The sequence below is a fragment of the Cetorhinus maximus genome, unplaced genomic scaffold (genome assembly GCF_964194155.1).
Source record: "Cetorhinus maximus unplaced genomic scaffold, sCetMax3.hap1.1 HAP1_SCAFFOLD_557, whole genome shotgun sequence".
In the NCBI taxonomy this organism is placed as follows: domain Eukaryota; kingdom Metazoa; phylum Chordata; class Chondrichthyes; order Lamniformes; family Cetorhinidae; genus Cetorhinus; species Cetorhinus maximus.
This window is the reverse complement of record NW_027596499.1, coordinates 117920-143952: the sequence shown is the minus strand read 5'-3', so window position 1 is coordinate 143952 and position 26033 is coordinate 117920. Positions and strand designations below refer to the sequence as shown.

General features: G+C 45.4%; 1 pseudogene; it reads right to left on the bottom strand.

The window, feature by feature from the left end:
- Nucleotides 1–744: 744 nt before the first annotated feature.
- Nucleotides 745–26033, bottom strand: part of LOC144674108 (uncharacterized) — a 42047-nt pseudogene continuing 16758 nt past the window's right edge.

Below are 26033 nucleotides of genomic sequence, written 5' to 3'. Positions count from 1 at the left end.
TCAGTTTTTCCAGGTATTTTTGTTTTTTGTTTTAGAGTCCTCAGGTATTCCCAGCATGAAGTTTAATCCGGGCTCTCAATTCACTCACTCAGTGGACTGTTTCCGGCATCCTGAACACGCTTTCCCACTAACTGTGCAAGGATGTCGTGGGAGGCACCAGCTTGTCCATAGATTCAAACATTATGGAAAATATTATATTAAACAGTTTATAGAAACACAGCTCCACCGGATCAGACAGAATGATATCCATTCGATCACCTAGTGCCAGATCCACTGTTTCAGGAAATGTCAGATCCATTGGAGTAGAGCGAGTGAGATCCATTGTGTCCAATTGCGTCAAGCCTAACGTTTCTGATAGTGTCAGGTCCACTGGATCAGACAGTGTAAGATCCTCTGGAACAGACAGTGTCAGATCATCTGGCTCAGACAGAGTGATATCCAGTGGTCCAGATCGCACCAGGTCCAATAGACCGGACAGAGTCAGATTCCATGGTTCAGATTGTGTCATGTCAACTGGAGCAGACAGTTTCAGACCTTTTGGTTCACACAGAGTGTGGTCCGCTGCTGCAGATAGTGCAAAACCATTGAAACGATTAGTGATAGATCTTCTGTACCATGCAGTGTTAGAACCTTTGGTTCAGGCAGTGCTACAGGCAGTGCCATGTGCTTTGGTTCAGACAGTGTCAGATACCCTACAGCAGGCAGTGTCATTTTCTCAGGTTCAGAGAATGTCAGATGATCCGTTTACAGCAGGGCCAGATCCACTTTTTCAGTTAGTGTCAGGTTTTCCAGTTCAGGTATTGTCAGGTAATCTGGATCGGACAGAGTGAGATTCAATGTTACAGAGAGTCTCTTGTGTTCTGTTTCACCCAGCGCCTCATCTCTGCTTCAGTGTCAGATATACTGGATCAGGTACTATCAGATCCACTGGATCAGAAATGTCAGAAAATGTCAGATCTTATGGCCCAGACAGAGTGATATCCACAGTTACAGTCAGTGCCAGGCCCTCTGATTCAGACAGAATGGGATCCAACGGTGCAGACTGTGTCAGATGCTCTGGTTCAAGTCAGATCCTCTCGATCGGAGGGTATCATATTCGCTGATCCTGACAGGGTGAGATCCAATGGCGCATACAGTGCCTTGTGCTCTGATTCAGTCAGTGTCTCATCCTCATGTTCAGCCGGTATCTGATACTTTGCTTCAGCGAATGCCTCATCCCCGAAAGAATGCTGGGAGCGTAGGGGGGTATGTCGGGTGGTGGTGGGGGTTGGGGGGGGGGGGGGGGGGGGAGGGCGGTGGGGAGCATGGGAGGCGGGGAGTTGTTGGGAAGAGGGTCAGATATGTAGGCAAATTCCAGAGAATATTAAATGTAATAGGGCAATACTAGTAGGGGATTTCAACTTCCGCAATATTAATGAGAATAGCGTTAGTGTGGAATGCTTAGAGGGAGCGGGTTAGGGTGGTGGTGGATGGTGACGGAAATCTTAAAGTGCATGCAGGAGAGCTTTTTTAAGCCTGCATGCATAAATTCCTACAAGAGAGGGGGCGGTACTGGACCGAGTCTTAGGGAATGAAGCCGGGCAAGAGGTAAAAGTGTCAATGGGGGAGCAGTTCCAAAATAGTGACCATAATTCTGTAAGATTTAAGGTACTTATGTGAATGGACAAAGATAGACCGAAATTAAAGGTCATGAATTGGAGAAGGCCGATTTCAAATTGACAAGACAACATCTGGCTAAAGTGTATTCGGAGCAGCTACTTGTTGGAAAGTCTACATCAAACCAGAAGGTGGCATACAAAGAGGAAATAGTAAGATTTCAGGGACAACATATTCCTCTAGAGGTGAAGGGCAGGACCAACAAGGTCAGTGCACTCTGGATGTCAAGGGATATAAGCAAAATAAAGAAAGCTCATGTCAGATACAGAGGGCTGAAAACAGTGGAACCCTAGAGTAGTGTAGAAAGTGTAGCGGCTACTGAAAAAAAAGTAACTAGGAAGGCGAATAAGGGGCAAGATAAAGGAAATCACAAGGCAGCTTATAAATATATTAAGGGCAAGAGGATAACCAGGGAAAGAGTAGGATGCATTATGGACCAAAGTGGCAACGTGTGCGTGGAGGTGAAGGACGTAAGTGATGTTTTGAATTATTAATTTTCACTTGTGTTCACAAAAGGGAGGAGTTGGACGCAGGTGTATTGATCGGGTAGGGGGAATGTGATATACCTGAACAAATTGGCATTGGAAGCGAGGAGGTGTTAATGATTTTAGCGGCAATGAACATTTATAAACGCCCAGGCCCAGATGAGGTGTATCCCAGGCTGCTATGTTAGGCAAGGGAGGAGATTGCAAGGGCCCTGACACGAATTTTCAAAACCCTTTGGCCACAGGAGAGGTGCCAGAGGACTGAAGGACAGGAAATGTAAAAACATTATTCAAGAAGTGGTGCAGTGATAAACCTGGTAATTACAATCCAGTGAGTCTTACATCAGTAGTAGGGAAACTATTGACAAAAACAAGTCTGAGCGAGAGGATTAATCTCCACTTGGAGAGGTAAGGCTTAATCAGAGATAGTCAGCATGGATTTTTCAGAGGGAGGTCATATCTAACACATTTGACTGAATTTTTCGAGGGGCTGGCTGGTTGTGTAGATGAGGGTAGTGCTGTTGATGTAGTGAACATGTACTTCAGAAAGGCTTTTGACAAGGACTCACATGGGATCCAGGTCAATAAGTTAAGTGCCCATGGGATCCAGGTCAATTTGTCAAATTGGAGCCAAAATATACTTTGTGGCAATGGCAGAGTGTGATGGTCGAATGTTGCTTTAGTAATTGGAAGCCTCTGTCCAGTGGCGTACCGCAGGGATCGGTGCTGGGAGCCCTGCTGTTTTTACTCCACATTAATGATTTGGACGTGAATATAGAAGCTATGATCAGAAGCTTCGCAGATTGATGGTGCCTTAATTAGTGTGGAGGAAATCCATAGAGTCCTGGACGATATAGGTGGGCTGGTAAGACGGGCAGATGGGTGGTAAATGGAACTTAATCCTGAGAAATGTGAGCTGATGCATTTTGAGAGGCCAAACACGGCAAAGGAATACACAGTGAATATTAGGACCCTCGGAAAAACAGGGGATCAGAGGGACCTTGCTGTAGATGTCCATTGATCCCTGAAGGCAGCAGCGGAAGAACATAAGGTGGTTAGGAAGGCTTACGGGATATGTGCATTTATTAGCCGAGGCTAATTTGCAATCGGGAAGATTATGTTGGAGATTTATAAAACGATATTTGGGTCACAGCTGGAGTACCGAGTGCAGTTCTGGTCGCTAAACAATTGGAAGAATGTGATTGCACTAGAGAGGATGCAGAGGAGATACAGCAGGATGTTGACTGGGCTGAGAATTTCAGCTATGAAGAAAGGCTGGATAGGCTAGGGCCGTTTTCCTTAAAACAGAGAATGCTGAGGGGGACCTGACAGAGGTAGGCAAAACTATGAGAGATAAAAACAAAAAGCTAAAAGGTACTGCGGATGCTGGCAATCCAAAACAAAAACAGAATTACCTGGAAAAACTCAGCAGGTCTGGCAGCATCGGCGGAGAAGAAATCAGTTAACGTTTGGAGCCTTCATGGCCCTTCGGCAGAACTGAAGCATAGTTAGAAGAAGGGAGATATATAAACTGGTTTAAGGTGGGTGGGTGCGGGGGGGGTGGGTTTGGGGGCGGTGGGGGAGAGACATTGAGGGTGTGGTGATTGTGGAGATGAGCAGATAATCAAAAGATGTCACAGACAAAAGGGTCAAAGTGGTGCTGAAGGTGGTGATATTTGTCTAAGAAAAGTGCTAATTAAGAATGGAAGACAGGATATTCAAAGTACAGCTCTAGTCGGGGGTGGGGTGGAAAGACTAACGAGGTTTTAGTTTTAGATTTAAAAATAATGGAAACAGGTGGGGAAAGAAGAATCTATATAAATTATTGAAAAAAAAAAGGCGGGGGAGGGTGGGGGGGAGAAACGGGGTGGTGATGGGGGGAGGGGGAGTTTAAGATCTAAAGTTGTTGAATTCAATATTCAGCCCAGAAGGCTGTAAAGTGCCTAGTCGGAAGATGAGGTGCTGTTCCTCCAGTTTGCGTTGGGCTTCACTGGAACAATGCAGCAAGCCAAGGACAGACATGTGGGCAAGAGAACAGGGTGGAGTGTTAAAATGGCAAGCGACAGGGAGGTTTGGGTCTTTCTTGCGGACAGACCGCAGGTGTTCCGCAAAACGGTCGCCCAGTTTGCGTTTGCTCTCTCCAATGTAGAGGAGACCGCATTGGGAGCAACGAATGCAGTAGACTAAGTTAGGGGAAATGCAAGTGAAATGCTGCTTCACTTGAAAGGAGTGTTTGGGCCCTTGGACGGTGAGGAGAGAGGAAGTGAAGGGGCAGGTGTTGCATCTTCTGCGTGGGTTTGGGGAGGTGCCATAAGTGGGGGTTGAGGAGTAGGGGGTGATGGAGGAGTGGACCAGGGTGTCCCGGAGGGAACGATTCCTACAGAATGCCGTCAGGGGGGGTGAAGGGAAGATGTGTTTGGTGGTGGCATCATGCTGGAGTTGGCGGAAATGGCGGAGGATGATCCTTTGAATGCGGAGGCTGGTGGGGTGATAAGTGAGGACAAGGGGGACCCTATCATGTTTCTGGGAAGGCGGAGAAGGCGTGAGGGAGGATGAGCGGGATATGGGTCGGACACGGTTGAGGGCACTGGCAACGACCGTGGATGGAAAACCTCGGTTAAGGAAGAAGGAGGACATGTCAGACGAGCTGTTTTTGAAGGTAGCGTCATGAGAACAGATGCGACGGAGTCGAAGGAACTGAGAGAATGTGATGGAGTCTTTACAAGAAGTGGGGTGTGAGGAGCTGTAGTTGAGGTAGCTGTGGGAGTCGGCAGACTTGTAATGGATATTGGTGGACAGTCTATCATCAGAAATTGAGACAGAGAGGTCAAGGAAGGGAAGAGAAGTGTCAGAGATGGACCATGTGAAGATGATGGAGGGGTGGAGATTGGAAGCAAAATTAATAAATTTTTCCAGGTCCCGACGAGAGCGTGAAGCAGCACCGAAGTAATCATCGATGTACCGGAGATAGAGTTGTGGGAGGGGGCCGGAGTAGGACTGGAACAAGGAATGTTCCACATACCCCATAAAGAGACAGGCATAGCTGGGGCCCATGCGGGTACCCATAGCCACACCTTTTATTTGGAGGAAGTGAGAGGAGTTAAAGGAGAAATTGTTCAGTGTGAGAACAAGTTCAGCCAGACGGAGGAGAGTAGTGGTGGATGGGGATTGTTCGGGCCTCTGTTCAAGGAAGAAGCTAAGGGCCCTCAGACCATCCTGGTGGGGGATGGAGGTGTAGAGGGATTGGACATCCATGGTGAAGAGGAAGCGGTTGGGGCCAGGGAACTGGAAATTGTTGATGTGACGTAAGGTGTCAGAGGAATCACGGATGTAGGTGGGAAGGGACTGGACAAGGGGAGAGAGAAGTGACCCAAGATATCGAGAAATGAGTTCCGTGGGGCAGGAACAGGCTGACACGATCGGTCTGCCAGGACAGTTCTGTTTGTGAATTTTGGGTAGGAGGTAGAAGCGGGCCGTCCGAGGTTGGGTGACTATCAAGTTGGAAGCTGTGGGAGGAAGATCTCCAGAGGAGATGAGGTCAGTGACAGTCCTGGAAACAATGGCTTGATGTTCTGTGGTGGGGTCATGAGACTATGATAGATATTGACTGTGGAGGTGGGAAGAATCATTTTCCCTGAGATGATGTGTCAATAACCAGGGGGCATAGATTTAAGGTAAGGCGATTTGAGGATTTTCTTTTACACCAGAGGGTTTTGGAATCTGGAACACCCTGCCAGAGGTGGTGGTAGAGAACGGAAACTTCACAAAGTTTGAGGAGTATTTAGATGAACACTTGAAACGTCACAGCTGACATGGCTATGTGCCCAGTGATGGAAAATGCGATTAGAGTCGATTGGTGCAGGTGGCCAGCAGAGACACGATCGACTGAAGGGCCTGTTCCTGCGCTGTACATGTCCACAACAATGACTTTGTGACTCTATGGCACTTATTCTACCATTATCTGATCCCCTGGCTCAGCAAGTGACTGATTCCATGATTTCGCTGATGGCTGATCCCCTGATTCAATCATTGTCAAACCAACTGATTAGGCCAATTTCAGACCCACTGGTAGTGACAGTTTCATATCATCTGGTTCAGAAAGTGTCAGATCCCCTGGCTCTGGCAGTGTCTGATTCCCTGGTTCTGCATGTGTCAGATCCTCTGGCTCCCCCAGGCTCTGGTCCTCCAGTATTTACATAACCAGTAAATGTATTTATTTACAGTGCACACAATAGTTATTTGCAGTAGAACAACCTGTTATATACACCAAGGCTTTATTTATACCTCATTTTGGGAGAAGAATGAATTGATATAAAAAGGATGAGTAGGTGCAGGAGGTTCGTATCCTGGGCATTTCGGGTTCATTCAGGGTCAGGACAGCAGCAGTTGACTCTTCAATTATGCGAACAGGTTGCAGGCACATCGGGAGACTTGGAAACATTTTGGACGTTCCAGGAGAAAGGTTGAAAATTCCGCTGCGCGATCCCGGAGCTGCTTTTGCTCATTATTGAATAGCTCGCCATCCGTTGCGTAGGAACTCAACGTGTCCGGGAATCTAAACCCGAATGGCATGATATGCAGGCAAGACAATAACACAAGTGTTAATGTATCTGAGATCTGATCATTCTCCAGTCGGACATTCAACGTGTCTTTCATTCTCCAATACATTATTTTCGCTGCCAGACATTTCCAGGGCTCTGACATAACCACTGGGTAGCAGGACAGGTGTTCAGCAAACCCCTCAGTAAACTTTCACCACTGTCGTGATGAACTGCAGCACTGAAACCAGCGGTGCTCTCCAAAGTCCAGTAAAGAAGGAGACCATAGTAACTGCCTGATCATCTTGAGCTCTGCGGCTCTGAGAAACAACTTTGTGAAAATTCTGCAGCAGACTGTGGGCTGCATGTTCTGTCATGGCCCTGACCAGCAGAACAGATCATATGGGGAATTAATAAATCCTCAATTTCTCTCCATTTGTTGAACCATATGTCTGTGTGTTTTGTTGAACAGAGTCTGCTAACGATTAGAAAAACATCTGAAGTCCAAGTGACCTTGCAAAACAATGCAAAACGAGTTTTCTCGTTTTAAGATTTTCGCTGTGCAAAGTTCACTGAAATCAATCAAGAATAAACATTGAATGAGGAGGCAACTAATATATTAAATTACATGGAATAAATCCCGCTTCAACTTAAAAACTAAAAAGAAAAACTCACTCTGAGTTTATACATTATAGACACTCTCTGTAGTCATGTAGACCTAACCTGAACGTCTGGCGCATTCCGGCCCGAACAGGAACGCTTTTCCCTTCTTCACCAAGGTGAACCAAAGTCTCTACCATTCAACATTTGAGCATAATCGACTGAAATTCCCTCTGTAGATTCCCTCTGGAGGTTACACCATCTTTAACTCTTTCCAGGCCGTGGTTCTAATGAGCCATCTGCTTGGTCATTATCTGAAAATCAGTCCTTCTATTCTGCATGGCATAGCACCAGCTGCTGTGGGTCTTCTTTCTCCTGACCCTTCCGGTCTCACAGATTCTGAAATTTTGAAGTCTGTACTCATCAAAGCACGTTATTTCTTCCTTTGTCTCAAGGTATTAAAGCTCATCACTGACTTTCGGTAGGATTGAAACTTGGCCTCAGATATCCATGTCAACCAGATCACAATGCCCTGTCTCTTGGAAGAGTTCAATGCAACTTCGCGCCGTCCTCCATTCCAGGTCATTTTTTTCTTGCTGTTAATTGGAAGAGAAAGCTTAGTTCATAACTAACTTATAACGTCCATGAGTCATAACAGTATCACTGTTTATTGAAGTTCTCACTCAAAGCACCACATGACAGAGTTTCAAACTCCATTGCTGAGATTCAGTATCAGCAGCAAAATCATTAAGCAGAGAGCTACAAATAAAGTTACTTAGATAAATAAGTCGTGTGATGAATATGAGGGGGATGAATGTGTTGAACGATCCTGCCAATTCGTGTTTAATGAGAATCTCATGCAGCTCATTGCCAGGGATAATATTTCTCGTGGATGGATTAGTTATTTTCCAAACAGCTGCTTAAAAGCACTTACTGCGCAGTCTCTGTCCCTTTCCCAGTGATTTTCATACGTGCTTGACGAACTTGTCTGAATGGATGGGGAAAGGAACAGGACACAACTGCAGCTGTGGTGTCTGAGGTCAAAATCGTCACACAATGTAGAACTCAGTGTTTCATACCCTGGAAAGGAACAGACTCCAACTGAACCCTCAGTGTAACAAGTATGTCTGAGACCTGGTTCAGACGTTCACTGCTTCGTTGTTAAAAGCTGACTTGCATTTACAAGCACAGCGGCTGCACAGGAAGGCCTCGGGTGTTCGAATCCTTTCTTGCAGAATGGACGTCCCAAAAAGCTGTGCTATCCAGCTGAATACGGCCAAATAAAGGCTCGTACCTGCGTGGGATTCGGCGCCACCGTGCAACTCTGAGTGCTTCTTCAATGTTGTGAAAGTAGCAGGCAGTACGGTCCAGGGCTGTAGACGCTAAACTAGGGGGCAGTCGAATGTTGATGACCGTCATTGAATGCTCCCAACTTGGCTTCAGCCATATCCACATCCCACAACACTCCCAAACCCGGCCGACCACCAGCACCAACAAAAACGATCAAATCTGGGTTTACGTGTGCCACACATTCCGCGCTCTTGTCACTTCACTCCCACGCCAAGGGTGTGTCCAGGCCTTCGGGTACATTATTGCCTCATCTGCTATATCTCACAGCCACTGACAATCCTGCGATGTCATCTGGAAAGCAGTGTGTGTATGAGAGTGCAGTGGGTCATTAGGATACCCCACATTTCTCGTGAGCTGGGGAAATGATTTTCAGTGGATAGTCACTCTCCATTTTGACAAAACATTTGTTAAACTAGTGTTGATGCAATACTTTGTCTCTGTGTCCAAAGGAGGGGGTGTTCGACTTCTATCATTTTCAGCATTTCCGCCATTTTTCCTTAAGGAATTTTTTTTCACGGGTTCCAGTTGGGAACTCACTATGTGCCGTGGGTGCCTCCAATTTGCTGAGCAGTGAATCGTTTTCCTCCATTTGACCTGCTTTTCAGTCGGTGGAATGGACGAGACCACACCCACAGGAAGCTCTAACTCACTAGCACCGTCACACGGAGCCGTTTCCTCTGCCTGATATGGGACAGTCACGATGGTGTCAGACACATGCCGACGTCCAACAGGACATTCCACAACCCCCTACCCCACCAGTGCTTGAGAAACCATCTTGCTATGGATCAGCCTGGCCCACCTCATAGAGCTGCTCTACCTCACACCACCCCACTTCTGCAGAGGTGGAGATGTCACGTGCCCCCACGGAAAGTCCCAGTCATCTTTCGGAGGACGTTCTTCCTCCAAAGCACCTGAATTGTGATGCCTGTCTTTAGCTGCTCTCAGCCTGACTGCAGCCTCCATCCCATTAGCACAAAGCAATCGGCCTCACCTATTTCAACTTGTCCCATGCAACCTGGGGCGACATTTCTGTGTTCCTTCACTCCAGAACCAGGAGGTTCCCCGATCATTGGGCACGTCACAGACTCTGACCGAGACATTGAAAATCTCCCGAAACCACCTGGAAGGCAGCTTGCCTATTAGCATGTGGTCGGCGAATTAAATCTGCTAAAATCCTATCTATGGTGGGACAATGGGGCAGTGGCTGCCAACGGGTTCCCGTTCAGCTAGTACAACTAAAGCATTGCTGATGAGGTTCCCTCTCGCTGTTACCGAGCAATGGCTGTTTGGGGGGCCGCAGTGTGAGGGTGGGGCTGCGTGGTGGGAGGGGGGGGGGGGGTGGTGGGAAGGGGCGGACAGTAAGGAACCTACGTTTTTCCCTGAGTGCCTTGCTGCCAGTGACCAGTGTATACTCTTCCTTCATTTCCCTGGTTTGAGGTTACGGAGCTTGGAGTTAGCCTCCCCTGCCGGTGTTTCTAACTCATTGCAGATTCATTCTCGAACCGGGGGGCAACCAGACCTTTGGACAGTTTTCCACCGTTTCTCCCGTGTCACACAGTCTTTGAGAAACTTATGAGCCCATCCAACCGGCAGCTTGTGGATGACATTAAAATTGGTGGGTTGGTAAGTAGTGAGGATGATAGCCTTAGCTTACTGAAGGACAGAGACGGGATAGTCAGATGGCATTATCAGTAACATAAGGAATTTAATCTGGATAAATGTGAGGTGATGCACTTGAGCAGGAAAACAAGGCACTTGAATGCATGATGAATGCAAGGACGCTGGGATGTACCGAGGATCAGAGGGAGCTTGGTGTGCATGTCCATCCGACCCTTAAGTTAGCGGGGCAGGTAGATAATTTGGTTAAGGTGGCACATTGGATAATTGCCTTTATTAGCCAAGGAATAGATTATAAGAGCAGGGAGGTTATGCTGGAACTGTATAAAACATTGGTTAGGCCACAGTTTGAGTATTGCATGCAGTTCTGGTGTCTGCATTATAGAAATGATGTGGTTGTATATGAGAGAGTGCAGAGGAGATTTAACAGAATGTGCCTGGAATGGAGAATTTTAGTTATGAATAGAGATTGGATAGACTGAGGTTAATTTCCCTGCAGCAGAAGTGATTGAGTGGGGACATGACTGAGGTGTATAGAATTACAAGGAGCATAGATAGGGTAGGCAGGAATGGACTTTTCCCCTTGGTGGAGAGATCAATCACAAGTGGGCATATATTCCATGAAAGGGGCAGGAGGTTTGGAGGGGGTTTGAGGAATAATTTTATCACCCGGAGGGAGGTGGGAATCTGGAGCTCAGTGCCGGAAAGGGTTGTAGAGGCAGAAACACTCCAAATATCTATGCAGTGTTTGTTTGTGCACTTGTGATGCCCTGGAAGACAAGGCGATGTGCCTAGAGCTGGAAAATGGGATTAGAATTGCCAGGTACTTGTTTGACCAGCGCAGACTTGGTGGTCCGAAGAGCCTTTAACTATGCTGTGGGTCTCTATGATTTTATGACGTGTATATCCGAAGGTATCGCCATCCCACGTTACCATAACCCACCACTTGAAAAGTCACAATCACCTATTAAACTTGTCATTGGAACCATGACCATCTCTCTCAGCTCCACTCCCACAATCCGTCTCCATGGAGCTTTTTTTACGTCTTCCCTCCAACTCCAACTTCAGATCCAGTTACAATGACATGTTTCCTGCAGCTGATTGGCAGGAACGTCCATCTTCCCAACTTCGGGGAAACAATAATTTCCATCCCCACTTCCCTGACGGCTTATGGATTGGAAAAGCTGGTGCTCAATGTAGAGGAAACAGGTGGAATGTCGATACACCACGGCAATTGAGACTTTTGCATTGTTGTCACATTGGACCAGATTTCCACCTGTTTCCTCTTCATTGAGCACCAGCTTTTCCAATCCAGAAACCGTCAGGGAAGTGGGGATGGAAATTATTGTTTCCCAGAACTTTCCATGTCTTGAAATGTAAATGACCAATGGGGTCATGATCATGACTGACAGTGCGGGGATACAATGTTGACCCAAAGTAGTACCTGCCTGCAGAAACAATTGGCAAACAGAGCCCACGGGCACTTGGAGGCAGAGCTTGAAGAAAACGCAATCACTGGGAACAGATGCACGGGGACAAAGAAAGAACACGGTCAACAAATTATCTGAGGCAGAGGAACAGGGCGAATGTGGAAGAGAAGAAATCAAAAACTCCATTCCCTAGGAAATGGCGATGAGGTTGAGAATACATAAGACATGGGAACTAATCAATTGAATGACATTGAAAGACGGAAATTTTCCTGGACAGAAGTAATTTACACAAATAGTCAGACCTGCCAGAGCGCAAAGAAATATTAAAGCGTTCAAGCTAAAACCAGGAAATATTTTCTGAAAGTTTGAAAGCGAATTATTCCCCGAAGAATGATGCAATGAAACCCAGGAAACTTACGCTGAAAGTTTAAGGTGGAACTGATATTTCATAGCTGGGGACGAGCAAAGTGAAAGGGAGCAAATGGAAGTGAGGTTTATTGAGTTTTATGTGCCACTGAAACAGATGGACATGCTATCGTTGGAATGGGCAGTTGTGAAAAGATGTATCTGATCGCAGCAAATCAAGAAGTAAATGAGGTGTCACTGAGGAATGATAATAATACATTCATTGAAAAAGCGTCCTCCAAGCAGGTGAAAGAAAGATCTGGTCCAATTGGACCCAAAGTGTTTAGATAGGATATGTGAATGCTCTGAATATTTTGAGTATCACATGATGATTGATCCAGAGAATATCACTGTTTCATACCCCATGTAAATGACCAATAGAGCTGAAAGGAAGCTTGAAAGTGAGCAGCAAGAGATTGAGAGAAGAAAATAAATACCCAAGTCACCGAGACTAGAGATTGGTAAATTGAAATACTGTGAGAGAGAAGGCAAAATGGCGAGTAAGTATTTGCCTGGATCCCAAAGACCTAATTCAAACAATAAAGAGCACTGACTATGTTAGACCAACAGTGCAAGAGACCATGTCAGAACAGGCAGGTGCCAAAGCTTTCAGCAGCTTGATACCAGATATGGCGACTTGAACGTGAAGCTTGATGAGGAATCTTCACTCCAAAGATCATTCAAGACACCCTTTGTGCGGTTCAAATTCCGTCATCTCTCATTTGCCCTTAAAGTGAGCACGGATGTGTTGGGGCAGAAACCAGATTTAAACAGGGGATGCAACGGAGCAGTAAGATTAACTAATACCCAGCTCTATGTGTGAATCATAGAACGGTTTCAGTACAGAAGGAGGGCATTCAGTACATCCAGCCAGTGAAAGTACACTGCAGGAGCAATCTCACTACTGCCACTTTTGTGATCCAGAGAAAACCCAGCAAATATATTCCTTTCAGCTTCCTGTCCCAATTCCCCTTGGAAACCATGAGTAAACTTTGCTCCACATCTTTCTCGGACAAACATTCGATACCCCATCTCCTCACGGTGTTAAATGGGGTTTTCCTCATGTCACCTTTGCTTCTTTGGCAAACAAATTAACCTGATGTCATCTGATTCTCGCCCCTTTTGCCAAAGTGAAGAATAATTATCTTCTCTGTATCGATCAATCATGATTCAGGTCACATCTACCTAGTGTCGCAAGCTTCACTTCTCCAAGAACAACGCCAGCTCCTCCAATCTATTCACGTGACGGAGGTCACTCATCGTTGAATCCAATATCGTCTAATCTTCTCAATTCACTTTGGTCTCCTGACATAACGAGGGTAATGCTTGCACTGCAGGCAGTTCAGAGATGCTGATTCCAGTGATGAAGGCCTTGTCTCAGGAACAAATTTTCAGCCCTTTTAAGAGTTGCATATTGAATTTCAGAGTCGCCTTGTAATAGCTAAAATTCCAAGAGGCTTTGAACAGGCGGCTGCTGAGACGATGATTCCCTTTGTGCCGGAATCAGAACTAGTGGTACAGTTTAAGAATATGCGTCAGGCATTTATGATGGATATGATGAGGAATTATTTGTTTGACAGACTCATTAATTCCCTTCCCCAGTGAGCAGTGGAATCCGGGTCATTGACTCTATTCAATGCTGAATTCGGCAGAGCTTTCATCGACAAGGGAACGGGGGTCAATGGGGGGACGGATATGGAAATGGAGCAAAGGTTTGGAGCTAAGGGCACAATCTGATCAGCGATGACCTTATTAAATGGCGGAGTTGGCTCCTGGGCCCATGTATCCTTCTCCTGCTCCTATTTCTAAAGCCATTAATAGCTCTTGATATCTGAAATCTTTCAACAGAAAACGACTCAAACTATCTCACACCACAGTTGATGTGATAAGGGATGATACTGTGTCGGGAATGGAGAGTAAATCTGTTGTGCAGCATGAATGGTTATTTTGTTGGTATTTTTAGGAGCTGAAGTTTATATTTGAAAACATTTCCTCCTGCCGCTGCCAACTGAACTGGGCTTTGTGAAGAGAGAGACTGCGCTTGCTACCATTTCACCTCTCAACCACTAGTTGCCGCTCAAAGATCCGCCTGGCCCTCCTGTGTTCCTCTGGTCCTCCCAGTGTTAACTCTTGCACACCCGCTGCATCGACCGCTGCTCTTTGTCGAACCCCGGCCACAGGTCGGCAGCAATGGCCTCCTGGCTTCAGTGTTTTATTGCCGGCAGTTATTTTAAATCGACAAAAAGAAAGGAGGAAGCGCCTCTTCAGAATGGAGAAGGAACTGGAACTCTGACCCGTCGAGGAGCTAAACAATAATAATAGTGATAATAATGAAATGAAAAATGAGAATTAGCTTCCTGTTAAGCAGGCAATATTCTTGCGCATGTGCAGTCGGTTCGCTCTCCCAGAGTGCAGTGCGGCCCTGCCCTCTGATAGAGGGCTTTCCCATCCGCGGGGGATTTCGGTAACAGCCCCCGCCATTGCTCTCATCAATTAGGACATAAAGAAATCCTGAAATTGAGTAATGAATTAAGTAATTGGTACAATCAGGAGCCCTTTCGGGCATTGGATCCTGTCCGGCATCCAATAAGATCGTGGCTAAATTTCTACCTGAAAACATCTTGCTTCACACGCATACACATACACACATACAGGCGCACGCCCACACGCTCGGGTTATTAACGTGCATAAAACACTCACACACACAAGAAAAAATCCATATGAAACACACATACTCACGCACACATTCACACACATAAAAACACCACACAGTGTGAGATTGAACAAGTGTGTATCTGTGTGCGTGTGATAGTGTGGTGCAAATATATTACTTTGTATCTGAGAGCATGTGATTGTGTGTATGTGTGAGATGGAGAGCGTGCGAGGGAGAGCGTGTGAGTCAGTGTGACTTTGAATTTGTGTATTTGTGATTCAGGAAGTATGTGTTTGTGTGTGCGTATGAGTGCATCAATATTGTTTGCGCAAGCGTGTGTCATTTTGAGATTGTGAAAGTGAGTTTGTAATTGTGTGAGAGAGTGCCTGGTTGTGTGATGAGTGTCTGTATGTGTTGGGACAGCAGGGTGAGTGACATTCAGACTACTTGAGAGAATGTGTGAATGTCCGTGGTAGTGAGAGTGCTATAGAGGGAGAGTGTGTCTGAATGTATGTTTGCGATTGCCTGTTGATGCCCATGAGTGCTTCTCTGTAAGAGTTTGTGAGTGAGTGTGATATGTGAGTGTGTACAAGTGCGAGAGCTGAGAGACTTTTGCGAGCTTGTGTGAGTAAATATGTGAATCTCTGTGTGTGCCTGCTTCTGAGAGATAAAGAGTGAGAGTGCCAATGTGTGTGAGACATTGAGTGTATGATATTGTGACTGTGTGACAGAATCTGTGTGTGTGTCCATGTAGGTGTTTGTCTCTGTGCATGTGAGTCTGTGTGAATGAAAGTGCATGTGTGAGGGAGACAGAGAATGTGTGGCATTCTGTCAGTATGCTATTGAAGGAATATTTGAATCTGGGAGTGTGTGAGAGTGGGAGTACATGTGTCGTTGAGATTATGTGTGAGTGCTTGTGTGAATGAGTGTGAGGGAGTGAATGAATGTCTGTGTGCGTGAGAGAAAAAATGTGGTATTGGATGCTTGTGAGTGTCTCCGCGTGTGTGTGTACATGTTGTGTATGTGTGTGTGAGTGAGAGAGAGAGATGTCGACAGTATGGAATTGAGTGAGCATGTGATTTCGTAAGAATGTGTGTGTGAGTTTGTTTGTCTGGCAAAGTGTGAGTGTACGTCAGCCTCTGATACTGTGTGTGTGTGTTTGTGTGAGAGAGAAAATGCATGACTTTTTGACAGTGTCAGATAGAGTGAGCTTGTGATTTGATTGCGTGAGTGAAAATGTGTCTGTGAGTGGGTATGTGTGAGAGTGAGTTTGTGAGGATGACTGTGAGTGTATGATACTGTGACTGTGTGCAGACAAGTTAGTGCATATGTTTTAGAAAGTGTGTTTGACAATTTAATACTGTGAGATCGAGTGAATATGTATGGCTTCCTGTTTCTGTGTGTTTGTGTGTGTGTGTGTGTGTGTGGGTTTGAGAGAGAGGCCGGGATTTTCCACAACGGGCTTGAGTGCCTTCATTGCTTTTCCTATTTTTTGTTCGTGAGCACACTCCCTCTATTCAGGGAGTCAGCCCAGGCTGGGTCTATACCAGTCAGAAAGTTGTGCAAACAGGGAGGAATCAATCATTGCCCGAGCGCTTGTGAGCCTCGTGTGAAAAGCCCTCACTGGATGTTTGTCGTTTGCCCCTCACACCCGCCCCGATTGCAAAGCTTTCCTTTTGCCAAAAGAGATGCTCCTGGTCCCCTTCAGATGTATATCGCTGGAGAGCTCACCTCAGTGATGTGACTGCAGCTGGAGAGTGCATCCGATCGATGTAACTACTGCTGGAGAAACAACCCGTGTGAAGTGAATGATGCTGGAGAGACCACACCAGCGATGTAACTACTGCTGGAGAGACCACACCAACGATGTAACTGCTGCTGGAGAGACCACCCGAGCGATGTAACTGCTGCTGGAGAAACCACCCGAGCGATGTAACTGCTGCTGGAGAGACCACACCAGCGAAGTGACTGCTGCTGCAGAGACCACCCAAGCAATGTAACTGCTGCAGGAGAGACCACACCAGCGATGTGTCTGCTGCTGGAGAGACCACCTGAGCGATGCGAAAACTGCTGCAGATATATCCCGAGTGATGTGACTACTGCTGGAGAGACCAAACTATCAATGCGACAACTGCTGGAGTGTCCATTGGCGCGATTGCTGAGATAATCGGTAGCATTTGGTGCTCAGGAAACTACCATCCCCAAAGTTCTCTGTCTTTCCCAGGGATAATGAGCTGTTCCAGGCCTCCATCCTGTTAAGTCAAGAAAAGTTGGTCCTTGCATGTTCCAGGCCGACGCGATTTCACACTTTCAAGCTCATGGGGCGAGCGGTCAGGTGGCTGTTAGGGCTGGAATTGGACATAATCGGTTGAAACTGGCAAATAACACCACAAATATGGACTTTTCATTCTAATATGCGAAATGCCTTCTTATCTATATCCTTACAAACTTACCAGTCAGAATGAGTTCATGTATTTGTGCAGGTGAAACAATAATTAATTTTTAAATGCCGTAAAACCCCATTGATAAATATTAGTTTCAGACAAAATGAAGGATTCCATTCAGATCCCCTTGCTGCTGTACACATATTTTTTCCCTGTGGCTTAAATATGTTCCATGTTGAATGTTGAACTTGCAAACTACGTGCATAAGAACCAGCAGCCTGCTGGTCCCAGCTGCACGGCAGCATCAGTTGTGCCTCTGATCCAGTTGCGCATGGATTCCTTTTATCTTTGCCACAAAAGCAATATCTACATTTTTGGATGTGTAGGTTTGGAAACGCAAGAACTAAATGTGTTTTAAAGCTTTGAACGGAATATATCTTTGTAAGAGTGACACACGTTCACAAAAACTTAGTTGAGAAATTCTGCTCAGTTCTCCAGGACTGAGTTCCATGAATTTGCCTGACGTTTGCTGCAAGGATAGCGATCTGCCCTCAGCATTATGTACATCCAAAGCGATACATTTGACACCTTATTATTTGATGACATCATCGATGATTTTTTTTTCCAAACATCACGAAAGAAAACGTTTCAATGTTTCCGATTCATATGATTTGCAAACAGATTTGCTGCAGTTTGTATTACTGCTTCATCTTAATAAGCTGCTGTTTTGTGTAACAGCTTTTCTATTTGTGTTGAAAAAAGTGTTCATTTTCACCAATTAAGAAATCGTGAGGTTCTTTTAATTTGTCATTATTATCTAATGCAAACAGTAAAGACGTATTTTAGTTCCATTGTGATGTGTTCTTTGTGGCTTTTCCAATGCAAATTTGCGAAGATAGAATTTTCAATCCGCTTCCTGTAAGACATATAAAGTTAAACTTTTATAGATTGGGCCGTTTTAACCTTGACATACCTCAGGGTCTCAGTATGTCTTAACCTAGCCCTTTTCCTAACATTCATAAGACACATCTTGGCCTACTGAAGACCATATTATTTCCTTGTATTTCTATTCAAAGCTTACTGACTTTATATTTCAGGTCATTGAGCTCAGATTAGAGCTGGAATAAGTTAGGCACTTAAGAGGTTAAACACAAGGCGAAGACGGGAGGAAACGGACACAATGATTGTCTGTGATAAAAAGGAAAAATGAGAATGGAAATTGTGTAAAACTCTAGTTTTTCAAAAAATGATACACTTTATTCATCAAACATGTTAAGGTGCAGTACATGACTGTTCCATAATGGCAAAATAACGTGGATGCTGGAAATCTGAAGCAAAACAACACACGTTTGGAAAGCTCTGCAGGTATGACAGCATCTCTGGAAAGAAAGACAGAGCAAATGTATTGACTCCATATGACTCCTCTTGGGAGCTCTGAAGAAGGGTCATACGGAGTCGAAACGTTGCCTCAGTCCTTGTCTCCACAGATGCTGAGTTTTTCCATAATTTTTTGATTTTGGTACATGGCTGTTCCACTTTGACATTAAGTTTTTAACGTTCAATCTCTTTTGATAGAGCATCCGTTTCTCTGATAATTTTAAACACAATTACAAACTGGTTAGGCTTATATTTCTCATTTCATAACAAGCACTGCCTTGTACTTTTTAACACAGAGATCAGATTGACAGCAGTGCAGAACAATAACAACGTATGTCCTAAATAAAAAAATATATATAGTGTGTACTGGAACAACAATCTCTCACTCTCTCTCTCAAACACTTACACACATGCACGCATACACACAAACACATACACAGGTAGATGAACAGGCTGACAGACATAGGCACCTACATATAAACACACTCACCTTCAGCAATCTCCCGCTGTAGGATGCTGTCATGTTCACATGGCACAGAAACACACTGCGTACATGCACACATACACACAGATGGACAGACAGACACATACACACTCTCCCTCTCACATCCTCACATATAAACGGACACAAACGTACAGGCGGACAGAAACATAAATAGATGCGTGCACTCCGAAAGGCATGCACACACATACATAAACACATAGACATACACAAAAAAACATACATGCAGACAGCCACACACAGAGGCAGACACACAACTACGCGCACACACACATACACACACACACACACGCAGCCACAACATACGCACAAACACACACACATACACATTCTTGCACATATTCGTACACACAGACGGACAGAAACATAAAAATACGTATTTACACACACAGTCAAAGAGGCAGACGCATACACAACCTCACCTTTAGCAATCTCCCTCGGCTGGGGTCTGTAGTGAACTCGCACACACACACACACACACACAAACAAACAGTTATACACTAAATAATTAAGATAAATTATAAACTGTAGCATAAATTGACATTTAGTTGCCAATTTGGGCTTCAGTCGCTATGCAGAGGAATGCAATTGTACGTGTTTCTTTTATTTGATATAATGACTGACCCACAGGGAATAATGTTCTATCTGACTTGTAAAAGTTAACTTGATAGCCAACACACAGACGGGAAAATTGAGTGTAAATCGTAAATTGGTCATGATAACTAATATTAAGGATATAAAGTAAAGCTAATTGTTGTATTGGACTTGAAAACATTACAAGGGGAGAAAAGAACGGTATATCGGTATTTCAGCTGATAAGCAGCTAAATCAGAAGCTTTCTGAACTGTGAGGAGGATAGAACAGCATTTCCAAAGGGCAAGGACAAGTTAATGGAATGGATACACAGGTTGTCGATGAGGTTGAATACAAATAGATGCGAAATGATTCATTTTAATAGCGAGAACATGAGGAGAGACAGCACAAAATGAAGGATATATCACTGAAGGGGGTATAAGCAGAGGGACAAGTCATTGAAAGTGGCAGTATATTTTGAGAAATCAGTAACTAAAGCGAGGCTGTATTTATCGTAAAATAGAGTATAAGTGCCAGGAAGTTAGTTCAACTTGTATAAATCACTAGTTTGGACTCTAGTTGGGTATTACGTCGAGCTCTGGGCAAGGAATGTGAAGTTTCTGTATCGAGGATAGATATGATTCACGAGAATGTTTCCAGGTTTGAGCTTGGAGAAGTTACAGGGATTCGTGTTGGGTCCCTTGCTGTTTGTGGTACATATAAACGATTTAGAATTGAATGTAGGATGGTAGATCAGTAAGTTCGCAAATAACACGAATATTGGTGGTGTGGTAAATAGGGGCTAGGATAGCCTTAGATTAAAGGATGATATAGACGCGCTGGTTAGATGGGCTGATCAGTGGCAAATGGAATATAACCCGGATAATTGTGAGGTGATTCACTTGGGCAGGTCAAGTAAGACACGGGAATAGATGATGAATTGTACCTGGGAAGTACCGAGGATCAGAGGTACCTGGGTGTGCATGTCCACCGGTCACTTAACATAGCGGGGCTTGTTGATAAGGTGGTTAAGAAGACATATGGGATACTTGCCGATATTAGATGAGGCATAGAATAAAACAGCAGGTAGCTTATGCTTGAACTATATAAAACGCTGGTTGGGAAACGGCTAGAGTATTGCGTGCAGTTCTGGATTCTGCATTTCGGGAGGGATGTGATTCCACTAGAGAGAGTGAAGAGGGGATTTACCAGGATGTTGCCTGGGCTGGAGAGCTTTAGTTATGAAGAGAGATTAGATAGACTGTTCTTTTTTTCCCTGGAGGAGAGGAGATTGAAGGGGGACATGATTGAGGAAAATAGAATTATGAGGTGCAGAGATGGGGTAGACAGGAAGGAACATATCCCCATGGTGGAGGGATCCATAACCATTGGGCATAGATTTAAGGTAAGGTTTAGTGGGTATGTGAGGAACAATTTTTTCAGCAAAGTGGTTGTGGGAATCTGGAACTGGCTGCCTGAAAGGGTGGTAGAGGCAGAAACCCTCATAACGTTTAAGAAGTGTTTGGATGTGCACTTGCGATGCCGTGGCATACAAGCCGATGGGCCCAGTGCTGGAAAGTGTGTTTAGGTACTTGTAGGTACTTGTTAGGTACTTGTATGTCCGCCGCAGCTTCGATGAGCCGTAAACGGCCTTTTTCTGTGCTGTAGACGCTTATGACTCTATAAATCAATGTTAGGATTGTTTTCCTTGAAGAAGAGAAGGCTGAGAGGAGATTTGATATGTCTATTTAGAATCATGAGTGATCCTTATTAAACAAGGGGAAAGGGTTCATTTTCGTGAAAGCACTTAGGGTGAGGAAGCTCAGTATTAAGGTCATTAGGAAAAGAAGCAATGATAACATTAAATATTATGTTTTCACAAAGCGAGTTGTTTGAATCTGTAAAACAGTGAATGAGAGCTGGTGGAGGCAGGTTGAAATGAAGCATTCATTCGGGAATTAGACTGTTATCTGAAAATGAAGAAAGTGCAGGTTATGGGGAGAAGGCTGGAGAATAGAACTTTGTGAGTTGCTCATTCACAGTCGGTGCAAACACGATGGGCCAAATGGTCGCCATCAACTTGGTAACTGTTCTGTGATTTAACTTGCTCCATCCTCTTCCCTGTGTCCCTCCTATTTTAGTCTATGCATTTCTGCCGTTCGGTTCCAGCTTTAATTAGAATCAGTGAAATATAGTTGCACTGCCGTAATTCCCAGTGCCGCCCCGCTTTAAGGATCGTTGACCAACCTCATGCCAGGATCGAGCGTCATGTCGTCATGACGGTGGGTTGTTGGTGACCCTATCAGAATCGAAACACTTGGGCCGGATTTCGATTGACCAATGATCTGCAAGGAACTCAACCATTGGTTAAGCTGCTCTCAATCACAGAGATAGGTTTTGCTGAGCTGACCAAGTCGCTCGGCTATTGGTCGGATTTTAAAGCGGAATTTTCATTACTCAAGTAAATTCCAGGGCTGCTGTATCTCTCCGATTGGATATTTTGGCTGTCACTTTCATGCAGAAACACTCCAATCGGACGCGGCAGGCCGCCATCACACTTCCTGCACTTGTTTCAGGAGCTGTCAGTCAAACACTGAATGCTTTGATTGGACGAAACTCCGCGCTGGAAGGTGGGACTTGGTTTGTGATGCCTGATTGTTTACAGTGCTGACCACATCGATCGAAGGTTACTGATTGGCTGATGTGGCTGTCCATGATCGTGTTCAGCTCCCTGATGGGTTGATACTTCTGTGGTCACAAGTGAAGCTCGCTGATTGGCTGAACTATCTGTGAGTCACTGGTTGCAGAAACGTGAGTGGATGAATCGTTAGCCAGTCAGCGGGTGGAATGTACTGTTTATCTGAACTGCCTATCAGTTAGCAGGTGAGGCTCTCTGATTGTTAGAGAGGACCGTGTGTACACCGGAGGAACACCCTGGATGGCCCACGTGCCTCTGGGCCATAAGGCTGCAGCTCCCTGATTGGATGGAGCGACTGTCAGTCAGGAGGCAGGTCACCTTGATTGGCTCAGGTAGTTGTCAGTCAGGGAGCGGTTCTCCCTAAATGGCTGATGTGTCTGTGGATGAAAACCTGAAGCTGCCCCATTGGCTGCCGCTCCTGATAGTTATGGGGCTATTTGCCCTGAACAGCACAAGCAGCTGTCAGTTAGTGGCGGCGATCCCTGATAGGCTGAGGTCAGCATGCGGAGCTCCCTCATTCGGAGCGCTTCTCTGTAAGGGGTCGGAGCTCTCTGATTGGCTGAGGCGTCTGACAGTCACGTATTTTTCTTCATTAATTGAATAATTGATGTAACCGGATCTTTCACCGTTTTCTTGACCTGCTCTCGGAACTTGGACTGATTCACAGCGTAAATAAATGTGTTTGTGCAGCAACTTAAACTCTGCAGCATATATCTGACTTGTTGTAATATATATTCAGGTTCGGTGAGGTAAATTAAACCTCTCATATCATTATTGAAGAATTTTATAATGTACACCGACCACAGGAGGATGAAAGTGCCGGATATGGTGAAGAGTAAAATCATTGACTTCCTACTGCTCTCCATCTCTGGGTCACGGCGATTCTGTCCCATACTCTGAGCCCTCAGTCCCTTCCGGACTCGACTGGTCACTAAAATGTGTTTGACAGTCAAACCGTTTATCAGCAGAATTAATCCGAATGGGAGAAATGGGGTTAAAACCGTCTGAAACCAGTTAAATCCAACCCATCCGGGATCAGTAAAAACGCTTGGCTTTGTCATACAAACCCACTCTACATTGTCGATTATCTCTCCAAGTTCAAATGAAAAGTACCAGGGGAAATTTTTTAAACAGAGCAGGATGCCGGTTGTCGCTAGAACCACAGCCGCAGTTTTCCCGGTGCAATATTCTGTTTTCAGCTTCTGGCAACGAATGGCCACAAATCGATCAAAGGAGAACGTGACGGTGAACCAGACAGAACAGTCCGTGGCTGCAGTAACCAGGACAGTGAGGACACGACACACAGGAGTGAGGTACAGGAAAGACCTTGGGAAATAATAAACATTGATCTTGTTCATTATGGGGTCGGTGATAATGACCAGTAGAACTGCCGTTGCCATGGCCACCAGGTAGCGAGTGGTGCAGGTGGAGAGGCCGCACTTTCCACGGGACAGGATCACAATCCCCAGGAAATTAACTGTAAGAGAGAGAAGGGAGAAGAGCCTGGAAATTAATGATTAAACATTCTCCGTGTCTGACCCTCACAGCAAGGACTGGGATTCAGTACTAAAACAGAGTTTGGTCACAGGAGGACAGGCAGGTTACTGGCTGGTGAGTATTTCAGCTTTAAGCTTAGTTTTTAGATTGAAATTAGCAGCTAAGTTACAAACACTTGTTGATTATTATTAAATTTAGTAATTTAAGGTAAGGGGGAAATTAAACAAACAATAAAGGTGAAACAACAAAAAGGACTGAGACCTGAGCGGTTGCTTAAAGAGCAGGAGTTTACCTGTGAGGGAGCGGAGCGGCTATATAAAGAGCGAGAGTGAAGCGGGTGCATATAGAGCAGGAGTTTACCTGTCAGGGAGTGGAGCGGCTGTATAAAATGTATAGCAGAGTGCCCCTTCGAGGGAGTGGAGCGGCTGTACAAAGAGCGATAGCGGAGTTTACCTGTGAAGGAGCGGAGCGGCTGTATAAAGAGTGATAGTGGAGTTTACCTGTGAGGGAGCAGAGCGGCTATATAAAGTGCATAGCGGAGTTTACCTCTGAGGGAACGGAGTGGCTGTATAAAGAGCGATAGCGGAGTTCACCTGTGAGGGAGCGGAGCGGCTGTATAAAGAGCGATAGCGGAGTTTACCTGTGAGGGAGCGGAGCGGCTGTATAAAGAGCGATAGCGGAGTTTATCTGTGAGGGAGCGGAGCGGCTGTATAAAGAGCGATAGCGGAGTTTACCTGTGAGGGAGCGGAGCGGCTGTATAAAGAGCGATAGCGGAGTTTACCTGTGAGGGAGCGGAGCGGCTGTATAAAGAGCGATGCGGAGTTTACCAGTCAGCGAGCCTGTCCTCACACAGGCACTGGGCGGTGCTGGAATTCGAAACGAGTGATGTCAGGAGAAGGGAGAGAGCTGGATTGTAGTTAGTGAGTTAGTTGATTTTTTTTCCGCCATTTTTAAACTACTTTACAGGAGGTAACAGTCACTGCAGTTGAATTTATTTTGCCAGAAAAAAGCTAAATCGTTTTTTTCTTGGCTTAAATTTAGTGAAAACGTTTTTTGTAATAAAAATCAAACAAAACGTACGGCAAAGGGACTCAGTATAGTGTTTGCATGAGGATTCTTCGCCATGCATTGCAATGTGAATGACCACATGTGTAGGTAATGCCACTGGCTTCACCAGCTTGAGCAATGGGTTTCAGAGCGTTAACGTCAGCTGGAGACACCGCGGTGCATCCGCGAGACTGAGAGTTAGGTGGAAAGAACATTTTTAGATGGTCATTCAGCAGCTTGAGGAAGTGCAGGTATGGGTGACCACCAGTCAGAAGAAGGGATGCAGGCATGTAATGAGGAAAGCCACAGGTATGTAATGAGGAAAGCAGCAGGCAGGTATTGAGGAAACCCTGTTTTTCTGTGTTGGAAAAAGGTAAGGGTGAATGATCCTCTGGAGAGTGCAACCAGAGTCACATTCCAGGCACTGTGCGTTTCTCAGCTGCACAAGTGGGTAGGGGTAAGAGTGCAAGAGCAATAGTGGTAGGACACTAAATATTGAGGGATGCAGACAGGAGCTTCTGCAGCCGTAGACGTGCCTCCAGGATGATGTGTTGTCTCCCTGGTACCAGGGCCAAGGATATCACAGAACAGTTGCAGGGCACTCTGGAGGGCGAGGTCAGGGTTCACATTGGTACAAATGATTTAGGTAGAAAGAGGGATGAGCTCACGCAGAAGTAACTTAGGGAGCGAGGCAGCAGATTAAAAAGCAGGACCTCAAATGATGCCACCTCTGGATTGCCCGCTGTGTCACGTGCCAATGAGCATTGGAATATGAAGATAGAGAAGATGATTGTATGGCTGAAAAAATGTTGCGGGGAGAGGTCTTCAGGTTCCTATATCAGGGTATGTTTCTGGGGAAGTTGGCACCTGTACACGTCGCAGAGTTTGCACCTGAACTGGCACAGGGGCAACATCCTTCTGGGGAGGTTTGCTAGTGATGTTGGTGTGGGGTTGTGGGGGCAGGGTTTAAACTAATTCGGTATGGGCATATAATACTGAGTGAATGTACAGTAGGGGGTGATGAACAGCCTTATATAGAAGAGGAACTAAGTAAGCCTGGAAGGCAGAGCAAACGTAGACCTGTTAACACAAAGGTGAATAATGCAAGGCTGGTTCGCTGCTATTGTAACCAAAGGAGTCTTAAAAGTAGGGCAGATGAATTGAGGGTGCTGATTAACACATGGGAATATGATATTGTTGCTATCACAGAGACATGGTTGA